Source organism: Lolium rigidum, chromosome 3 (assembly GCF_022539505.1).
Source record: "Lolium rigidum isolate FL_2022 chromosome 3, APGP_CSIRO_Lrig_0.1, whole genome shotgun sequence".
NCBI classification, from domain to species: Eukaryota; Viridiplantae; Streptophyta; class Magnoliopsida; order Poales; family Poaceae; genus Lolium; species Lolium rigidum.
In genome coordinates, this window is record NC_061510.1 from 330,337,985 (window position 1) to 330,349,992 (window position 12,008).

Here is a 12,008-nt window from a genome sequence, read left to right on the forward strand (position 1 = left end):
TAATAACGGAGAGCATGCAAGATCATAAACAACACGTGGATATAACTTTGATAATCAACATAACAAGTATTCTCTATTCATCGAATCCCAACAAACGCAACATATAGAATTACAGATAGATGATCTTGATCATGTTAGGCAGCTCACAAGATCCGACAATGATAGCACAATGGGGAGAAGACAACCATCTAGCTACTGCTATGGACCCATAGTCCAGGGGTAGACTACTCACACATCACACCGGAGGCGACCATGGTGGCGTAGAGTCCTCCCGGGAGATGATTCCCCTCTCCGGCAGGGTGCCGGAGGCGATCTCCTGGATCCCCCGAGATGGGATCGGCGTTGGCGGCGTCTCCGGAAGGTTTTCCGTATCGTGGCTCTCGGCATCGGGGGTTTCGTCACGGAGGCTTTAAGTAGGCGGAAGGGTAGGTCAAGAGGCGGCGCGAGGGGCCCGGACCATAGGGCCGCGCGGCCGGGGCGAGGGCCGCGCCGCCCTATGCTCCGGCTGCCTCGTGGCCCCTCTTCGTTTCGTCTTCGGACTTCCGGAAGCTTCGTGGAAAAATAGGCCCCCGGGCTTTGATTTCATCCAATTCCGAGAATATTTCCTTACTAGGATTTCTGAAACCAAAAACAGCGAGAAAACAAGAATCGGCACTTCGGCATCTTGTTAATAGGTTAGTTCCAGAAAATGCACGAATATGACATAAAGTGTGCATAAAACATGTAGATAACATCAATAATGTGGCATGGAACATAAGAAATATCGATACGTCGGAGACGTATCAGCATCCCCAAGCTTAGTTCTCGCTCGTCCCGAGCGAGTAAAACGATAACACGGATAATTTCTGGAGTGACATGCCATCATAATCTTGATCATACTATTTGTAAAGCATATGTAGTGAATGCAGCGATCAAAACAATGTATATGACATGAGTAAACAAGTGAATCATAAAGCAAAGACTTTTCATGAATAGCACTTCAAGACAAGCATCAATTAGTCTTGCATAAGAGTTAACTCATAAAGCAATAATTCAAAGTAAAGGCATTGAAGCAACACAAAAGAAGATTAAGTTTCAGCGGTTGCTTTCAACTTGTAACATGTATATCTCATGGATATTGTCAACATAGAGTAATATAATAAGTGCAATAAGCAAGTATGTAGGAATCAATGCATAGTTCACACAAGTGTTTGCTTCTTGAGGTGGAGAGAAATAGGTGAACCGACTCAACATTGAAAGTAAAAGAATGGTCCTCCATAGAGGAAAAGCATCGATTGCTATATTTGTGCTAGAGCTTTGATTTTGAAAACATGAAACAATTTTGTCAACGGTAGTAATAAAGCATATGCATCATGTAAATTATATCTTATAAGTTGCAAGCCTCATGCATAGTGTACTAATAGTGCCCGCACCTTGTCCTAATTAGCTTGGACTACCTGGATTATCACCGCAATACATATGCTTTAACCAAGTATCACAAAGGGGTACCTCTATGCCGCCTGTACAAAGGTCTAAGGAGAAAGCTCGCATTTGGATTTCTCGCTTTTGATTATTCTCAACTTAGACATCCATACCGGGACGACATAGACAACAGATAATGGACTCCTCTTTTAATGCTTTAAGCATTCAACAATAATTAATTCTTTTCTCATTAGAGATTTGAGGATGTTTGTCCAAAACTGAAACTTCCACCATGGATCATGGCTTTAGTTAGCGGCCCAATGTTCTTCTCTAACAATATGCATGCTCAAACCATTCAACTCAGTGTAGATCGCCCTTACTTCGGACAAGACGAACATGCATAGCAACTCACATGAAATTCAACAATGAAAAGTTGATGGCGTCCCCAAGTAAACATGGTTATCGCACAACAAGCAACTTAATAAGAGATAAAGTGCATAATTACATATTCAATACCACAATAGTTTTTAAGCTATTTGTCCCATGAGCTATATATTGCAAAGGTGAATGATGGAATTTTAAAGGTAGCACTCAAGCAATTTACTTTGGAATGGCGGAAAATACCATGTAGTAGGTAGGTATGGTGGACACAAATGGCATAGTGGTTGGCTCAAGTATTTTGGATGCATGAGAAGTATTCCCTCTCGATACAAGGTTTAGGCTAGCAAGGCTTATTTGAAACAAACACAAGGATGAACCGGTGCAGCAAAACTCACATAAAAGGCATATTGAAAACATTATAAGACTCTACACCGTCTTCCTTGTTGTTCAAACTCAATACTAGAAATTATCTAGACCTTAGAGAAACCAAATATGCAAACCAAATTTTAGCATGCTCTATGTATTTCTTCATTAATGGGTGCAAAGCATATGATGCAAGAGCTTAATCATGAGCACAACAATTGCCAAGTATCACATTACCCAAGACATTTATAGCAATTACTACATGTATCATTTTCCAATTCCAACCATATAACAATTTAACGAAGGAGAAACTTCGCCATGAATACTATGAGTAGAAACCAAGGATATACTTGTCCATATGCTACAGCGGAGCGTGTCTCTCTCCCATAAAGTGAATGCTAGGATCCATTTTATTCAAACAAAACAAAAAACAAAAACAAACCGACGCTCCAAGAAAAAGCACATAAGATGTGATGGAATAAAAATATTGTTTCAGGGGAGGAACCTGATAATGTTGTCGATGAAGAAGGGGATGCCTTGGGCATCCCCAAGCTTAGACGCTTGAGTCTTCTTAATATATGCAGGGGTGAACCACCGGGGCATCCCCAAGCTTAGAGCTTTCACTCTCCTTGATCATGTTGCATCATACTCCTCTCTTGATCCTTGAAAACTTCCTCCACACCAAACTCGAAACAACTCATTAGAGGGTTAGTGCACAATATAAATTAACATATTCAGAGGTGACACAATCATTCTTAACACTTCTGGACATTGCATAATGCTACTGGACATTAGTGGATCAAAGAAATTCATCCAACATAGCAAAAGAGGCAATGCGAAATAAAAGGCAGAATCTGTCAAAACAGAACAGTTCGTATTGACGAATTTTAAAATGGCACCAGACTTGCTCAAATGAAAATGCTCAAATTGAATGAAAGTTGCATACATATCTGAGGATCATGCACATAAATTGGCTTAATTTTCTGAGCTACCTACAGGGAGGTGGACCCAGATTCGTGACAGCAAAGAAATCTGGAACTGCACAGTAATCCAAATCTAGTACTTACTTTTCTATCAACGGCTTTACTTGGCACAACAAAACACAAAACTAAGATAAGGAGAGGTTGCTACAGTAGTAAACAACTTCCAAGACACAAAATAAAAACAAAGTACTGTAGGTAAAAACATGGGTTGTCTCCCATAAGCGCTTTTCTTAACGCCTTTCAGCTAGGCGCAGAAAGTGTGTATCAAGTATTATCAAAGGATGATGCATTCTCAGCGGGGTGCGGAGTTTTCTCAACCAGGCATAATATATTAGATACATAAGTTTTAGCATCTCCCTTTTCATTAGTCTTAGGCGTGCTACTCTCATCAAACAAATTTTCAGGAACAAGCCAAGCATAGTTATTTTCTAGTGCATCATTCATAGCTAAGAGTTTACATGGTATTGCTGCTTTGATCTCCCCACCATCATCAATATTATTAGTGTATCTTATTCTATCCATGTCCATCTTTTCAAGGAGGCTAACAAAATTAGTATGAGAACCAAGCATATTAAATTTAGCAAAGACCTTTCTAGCTTCTCTTGCTAGACCACCAAATTCTCTAAGAAGGGTTTCTAAAACAAAATCTTTCTTTTCCCCTTCTTCCATATCGCCAAGTGTGAAAAACATGTGTTGGATTATAGGATTAAGATTAACAAATTTAGTTTCCAACGAGGCGAACTAAATGCGCAGCAACAATTTCATAAGTAGGCGCAAGGTCTACCAAGTGTCTATCTTCAAAATTTTCAATGGTACTAACATGATTGAAAAATTCTTCTATATTATTTCTCCCAACTATAGACCCACGTCCTACCGGTATGTCTTTTGTGGTGAAATTAAAAGGAAACATGATGAATCAAATAAGGTAAATGCAAGTAACTAATTTTTTTGTGTTTTTGATATAGCAAACAAGATAGCAAATAAAGTAAAACTAGCAACTAATTTTTTTGTATTTTGATTTAGTGCAGCAAACAAAGTAGTAAATAAAACTAAGCAAGACAAAAACAAAGTAAAGAGATTGAGAAGTGGAGACTCCCTTGCAGCGTGTCTTGATCTCCCCGGCAACGGCGCCGTAAATTTAGCTTGATGACGCGTAAAGCACACGCTCGTTGGGAACCCCAAGTGGAAGGTGTGATGCGTACAGCAGCAAGTTTCCCTCGCAAGAAACCAAGGTTTATCGAACCAAGTAGGAGTCAAGAAGCACGTTGAAGGTTGATGGCGGCGGGATGTAGTGCGGCGCAACACCGGGGATTCCGGCGCCAACGTGGAACCTGCACAACACAACCAAAGTACTTTGCCCCAACGAAACAGATGAAGTTGTCAATCTCATCGGCTTGCTGTAACAAAGGATTAACCGTATTGTGTGGAAGATGATTGTTTGCAGTAAAACAAGAGAACAAGTATTGCAGTAGATTGTATTTCAAGTAAAGAGAATTGGACCGGGGTCCACAGCTCACTAGAGGTGTCTCTCCCATAAGACAAACAAGCATGTTGGGTGAACAAATTACAGCTTGGGCAATTGACAAATAAAGAGAGCATGACCATGCACATACATATCATGATGAGTATAGTGAGATTTAATTGGGCATTACGACAAAGTACATAGACCGCCATCCAACCGCATCTATGCCTAAAAAGTCCACCTTCAGGTTATGATCCGAACCCCTCCAGTATTAAGTTGCTAACAACAGACAATTGCATTAAGTATTGCGCGTAATGTAACTAGTGACTACATCCTTGAACATAGCACCAATGTTTTATCCCTAGTGGCAACAACACATCCATAACCTTAGAGGTTCTTGTCACCCCTCCAGATTCACGGAGACATGAACCCACTATCGAGCATAAATACTCCCTCTTGGAGTTACTAGCATCAACTTGGCCAGAGCATCTACTAATAATGGAGAACATGCAAGATCATAAACAACACGTGGATATAACTTTGATAATCAACATAACAAGTATTCTCTATTCATCGGATCCCAACAAACGCAACATATAGAATTACAGATAGATGATCTTGATCATGTTAGGCAGCTCACAAGATCCGACAATGATAGCACAATGGGGAGAAGACAACCATCTAGCTACCGCTATGGACCCATAGTCCAGGGGTAGACTACTCACACATCACACCGGAGGCGACCATGGCGGCGTAGAGTCCTCCGGGAGATGATTCCCCTCTCCGGCAGGGTGCCGGAGGCGATCTCCTGGATCCCCCGAGATGGGATCGGCGTTGGCGGCGTCTCTAGAAGGTTTTCCGTATCGTGGCTCTCGGTACTGGGGGTTTCGTCACGGAGGCTTTAAGTAGGCGGAAGGGTAGGTCAAGAGGCGGCGCGAGGGGCCTGCACCACAGGGCCGCGCGGCCAGGGCGGGGCCGCGCCGCCCTATGCTCCGGCTGCCTCGTGGCCCCTCTTCGTTTCGTCTTCGGACTTCCGGAAGCTTCGTGGAAAAATAGGCCCCCGGGCTTTGATTTCGTCCAATTCCGAGAATATTTCCTTACTAGGATTTCTGAAACCAAAAACAGCAGTAAAACGAAGAATCGGCACTTCGGCATCTTGTTAATAGGTTAGTTCCAGAAAATGCACGAATATGACATAAAGTGTGCATAAAACATGTAGATAACATCAATAATGTGGCATGGAACATAAGAAATTATCGATACGTCGGAGACGTATCAGTATACCACAGAATCATGAGCAAGAAATGGTTTTTCTCATATTTCAAAGCATATGCACAACACACCCAAGCCATAGGGTAGGGCTACCTGATTGTATCAACATTTGGTCCTAGACCATATGATGCTGGCAAAATGGGGAGAGGCCAGTAAAACAAATCCCATAGGACACTGGTTATACCAAGTGAATCACCACAGAGGCAACCAAAAGTATCCAGCATGGATTTGATCCAGTGCTAGCCTAACCAAACTCACCTAGCAACATACATCTAACTAAACCATCAGAAAGGTAGACATTTATATGTCTATATAGTTTTCAACATCAAGTGTATTGGAGTCAAATGATTGATCACCAGTATGATTTCACAGAAAGCATCCTAGTGGTAGGAGCAACCATATCTAGCAAGTAATTCACTGCTAGGGTCACAACAGCTACCTATCAGCACACACAAGCCAGCCAGACCGATATATCATCACTCCAGAGAGTTCAACAACAAGTGTATATGAATACAGTAAGCAGTGGATGATCATATGATCATCCAAGGCCACAAATATAAGCAGTAGTAACTGCAAGTAACAGCAGATGATAATACAACATAAATATCACCTATTATAATTGTATCCAGAAGCACATCAAAGAATTGATGTACTACTGCATTAGGCAACACAAGGATATAGCACAGCAAAGCATGGCATGCATCACTGGCACTTGCACAAGCAAGAATTGCTCACAACAATTAGCCAGGGACGTCATCACATATAGATAAATAGGATTAGACAATAGAACAGCAGCAGCTAGAGCAGCATGGCAAGGCCATGAGCATCACAGCAACAGCAGCAGCACATACATGAGCATAGTTACAGTAGCAACAGTAGATAATCATGAGCATGAGCACAACAATAGCAGTAGCTAGGATAGCACATCATGAGCATGAGCATAGCAACAACAACAGCTAGAGTAGCAGTAGCAGGTCATGGCTAGCAACAGCAGCAGCTCTAGCCATGGCATAGGCTAGCCAGGAGCAAAACACAGCAGCAGGAGTGCAAATGCTGCTGTATTGGCAAGCCCAGTATACCAAGGTGATGGATGCCAGTGCATCCAGAGGAGGAAGACGAGGTGGAGCAAGGGATATCGAGAGGAGGAGCACGTACCTGGGCGAAGGAGCTCGCAGACGCAGCCATGGCGGCCACGGCGGCACGGTCCAGGACACGGCAGCGCCAAGCCGCGGCCAGGCCAGGCCACGTCGAGCGCCACAACGCCCAGCACGCCACCAGCACGCCACCGAGCAGCACTAGGACAACCTGGAGCACCTGCCGACGCGCATCGACGGAGGTGACCGTAACCCTAGGCACCGCGGGGGTCGAGGATGAGCGGGAGGCGAGGATTCTTCCAGATCGACGCAGACAGAACGACGCGCCGTCGTGAGACGCGTTGAACGCGCCCCATGGCGAGGGCCGAGGCGGCCGGAGCTGGCCGGAATCTACCGGCGATGGCGGAGGCGACACAGAGGTCACTGGAGCGTTAGGGTTAGGGTTCGACCCTACGGGAGAGAGAGCGGCGAGTGAGGTTGTTGGGCCAGACCAGGTGGGCTGGTCCAGCCTAACCCAGTTGGTTGGCCTGACAGGTGGGCCCAGGGGAAAAAGGGTAATTTCACCACCCATTTTATTTGAAACTTTCCATAAATTCAAAAATCATAGATTACTCTAAAAAATAGAATAAAATATGAAAACCACTTTAAAAATTATTCTATATTCTAAACAAATACTTGTTTGAATATTTGAACCAAAGTGAAAATTAATAATTATTTATCCAAAGAATAATGCAATAATAAAGGAAATTAAAATAGACCTCATGTTTTCAACAATTAAACAAGTCCATAAATAACATTCGACTTATCCTTTTCTTGGAAACACTCCAAGAAATTATTTTTACTCTTAAGGAGAAAAATCAAATATTTCTTATTCCCAAAACTTTGATAATTGAATTAAAAACACCGGCTGGGGGGTAACAACTTAAAAACACCAAAAGCATGCATCAATTGGATCTTTAACCATTGCCCTTATCGGACAATGATGCTATCTTTCAAAAACTGAGGACAAGGGTCAGTCCACACCATCCAACTACAATACCTTGCAGTCTTCAGGCAAGTTCATCGCTTGTTCATGTCATTTGTGTATTTTTAACAAATTACTTGCAAAGAACTAGACTTATCACTCTTGCATCAAAAACAAAAGACTATTTTCATAACTATGAATATGACTATGTGGTGGGCAATGGAACCATGGTATGAGTCCGGTGGAGGTTCCATTGCAATGGGTGTATATTCATATAGGATTAACAAAAAATGTCGTTCAGTGGTTCTTGCACCATAATAACCGTGTTTACCATAAGATCTGGAGTGGGACGAAGTAGTCAGCTATTCTTTTCCCTCTCGCATATCAACGGGTACAATTGCAGGTGGCCAGCTGGGATATGCTTAGGCAGGGAGGAAGCCCCGGGGGACAAAGCCCATTGCTTCTACTGCAGGTTGTACCTGTGATGGATTGTAACGGACTGTCCCAGGGGTCGATCATATGAGTTGGTCGAGGCCACTGGATTACAAAAGGTGGGTATGCGGGTCGCGGGAAGGCCCAGTGATGGGCTATGACTTATACCTAGCCTCACACCAAGTGACATAGGCATCCCAGATGGGCCTGCCGAAGATAGTACCCGGGGTTTACTGGAAGCCCATTACCCGAAGTTTATGAAGCCCGGAAGCCCATGAAGACGTCGACTATGGCAAGTAGAGATAGATTAAGAATAGAGATTTGTAACTTCACGGGACGGATTCAAAGAGTCCCCCGGCAATTGCAACTTGTGTAATACGAAACCCTCGGCTCCGCCTCCTATATGAGGGGAGTCGAGGGACAAAGAAAGGACCGATCTTATTGTCAATCCAACCCTAGTTTTTAGCAGTCGAGCACCTTTTCGGCTGAAACCTTCGAGATCTACTTGTCCTCAACTTCCTCGAAACCTAAGTCTACAACTTGTAGGCATTGAAAAGTTAATACCTTGTCAATTGGTGTCGTCTGTGGGAATTAGAGGCGACAAGGAGCTGATCTCGATAGCACGTTCAACATCGTCGACATCTTCGGTGGCAAGCAACGCAATGGACGGAGATAAATAGATCGAAACTGGTCTCATTGACTTTGTACCTCACCCTCCCGCCCGTATGGATGCATATGCGTATCTAGAGGAGCCAATGGAGATGGCGTTCGGAGGTCTCTACTTCCGCATCGGGAAGGAAGGATCGCATCGCCTCGCGACACCGGTTTCATCGGGTTCGTCGGTGGTCGACTCCGATTTTTCGGGATCATCATCATCGTTCGACACAGGCGCCGAGGAGATCTCGCCGCCACGCTTCGTCAAGTCTGCGTCAAGCGGAAAACTCACCGGAAGCGGTAGCCTCTGTCGCGGTGTAGGCCCGACATATTTGAATAATCGATAAAATTAAGGGAAGTATGGTTATCGCCATACATTGTCGAGTTATACATAACTCGAAATATACTCCCATCGGGAGCGTCAAGATATAATCGTTGATTGACTCGACGAAATTGGCTATTTCAGCAGCCGATAAAGGTACTCGACAATATATTCCCGGAGCGCGTCCGCCGTGAAAAAACCTCTGGATGCCGTAAAACATTACGAAGGTAAGACCCCAGGTTCTGTCCTGAGTGGCGTGGCATCGCACCCGAATGCGCTCTACTACTTTTTCCCGTATCAACAGATACATAGAAACATTCCTAGCGGACGCGCTATGGATTTTATAAACATGACTGGAATTCGATTCATGAATAAGTCCTATAGCGGTACATGTCGAATTACGCCAGTATTCCGAGGTCGTGTCCAGAGACTTGACTTTGAAGTAGGTTTTTGCGGGTTTGCCACGAGAGCAGTTAACTGGTACCTGACCCGTCAGATGAAGCAGCCCCATTTACCATTATCCCTGTACAAAATATAAATGTATCGAATAAATTATTTGTAAATGACTCAAAGTATTTATGGGTGAATTGTATGATGGAGATTTTACTCGACTCTACGATTCAAGAAAAATCTCGGGGGCTACTGACATAGGCATCCCAGATGGGCTTGCCGAAGATAGTACCCGGGGTTTACTAGAAGCCCATTACCCGAAGTTTACGAAGCCCGGAAGCCCATGAAGACGTCGACTATGGCAAGTAGAGATAGATTAAGAATAGAGATTTGTAACTTCACGGGTCGGATTCAAAGAGTCCCCCGGCCATTGTAACTTGTGTAATACAAAACCCTCGCCTCCGCCTCCTATATAAGGGAAAGTCGAGGGACAAAGAACGGACCGATCTTATTGTCAATCCAACCCCAATTTTTAGCAGTGGAGCACCTTTTTGGCTGAAACCTTCGAGATCTACTTGCCCTCTACTTCCTCGAAACCCAAGTCTACAACATGTAGGCATTGACAAGCTAATACCTTGTCAATTGGCGCCGTCTGTGGGAATTAGAGGCGACAAGGAGCTGATCTCGATGGCACGTTCAACATCGTCGACATCTTCGGTGGCAAGCAACGCGATGGACGGAGGTAAACAGATCGAAACTGGTCTCGTTGATTTTGTACCTCACCCTCCCGCCTGTGTGGATGCATATGCGTATCTGGAGGAGCCAATGGAGATGACGTTCGGAGGTTTCCACTTCCGCGTCGGGAAGGAAGGATCGCATCGCCTCGCGACACCGGTTTCATCGGGTTCGTCGGTGGCCGACTCCGATTTTTCGGGATCATCATCATCGTTCGAGACAGGCGCCGAGGAGATCTCGCCACCACGCTTCGTTAAGTCTGCATCAAGCGGAAAACTCGCCAGAAGCGGTAGCCTCTATCGCGGTGTAGGCCCGACATATTTGAATAATCGATAAAATTAAGGAAAGTATGGTTGTCGCCATACATTGTCGAGTTGTACATAACTCGAAATATACTCCCATCGGGAGCGTCAAGATATTATCGTTGATTGACTCGACGAAATTGGCTATTTCAGCAGCCGATAAAGGTACTCGACAATATATTCCTGGAGCGCGTCCGCCGCGAAAAACCTCTGGATGCCGTAAAATATTACGAAGGTAAGACCCCAGGTTCTGTCCTGAGTGGCGTGGCATCACACCCGAATGCGCTATGCTACTTTTTCCCGTATCAATAGATACATAGAAACATTCTTAGCGGACGCGCTATGGATTTTATAAACATGACTAGAATTCGATTCATGAATAAGTCCTACAGCAACACATGTCGAATTACGCCAGTATTCCGAGGTCGTGTCCAAAGACTTGACTTTGAAGTAGGTTTTTGCGGGTTTGCCACTAAGTAGTACCTGATCCGTCAGATGAACCAACCCCATTTACCATTATCCCTGTACAAAATATAAATGTACCGAATAAATTATTTGTAAATGACTCGAACAATTTATGGGTGAATTGTATGATAGAGATTTTACTCGACTCTATGATTCAAGCAAAATCTCGGGGGCTACTGACATAGGCATCCCAGATGGTCTTGCCGAAGATAGTACCCGGGGTTTACTGGAAGCCCATTACGCGAAGTTTATGAAGCCCGGAAGCCCATGAAGACGTCGACTATGGCAAGTAGAGATAGATTAAGAATAGAGATTTGTAACTTCACGGGTCGGATTCAAAGAGTCCCCCGGCAATTGTAACTTGTGTAATACGAAACCCTCGACTCCGCCTCCTATATAAGGGGAGTCGAGGGACAAAGAAAGGACCGATCTTATTGTCAATCCAACCCCAATTTTTAGCAGTCGAGCACCTTTTCAGCTGAAACCTTCGAGATCTACTTGCTCTCTACTTCCTCGAAACCTAAGTCTACAACTTGTAGGCATTGACAAGTTAATACCTTGTCAATGGGCGCCGTCTGTGGGAATTAGAGGCGACAAGGAGCTGATCTCGATGGCACGTTCAACATCGTCGACATCTTCGGTGGCAAGCAACGCGATGGACGGAGGTAAACATATCGAAACTGGTCTCTTTGATTTTGTACCTCACCCTCCCGCCCGTGTGGATGCATATGCGTATCTAGAGGAGCCAATGGAGATGATGTTCGGAGGTTTCCACTTCCGCGTCGGGA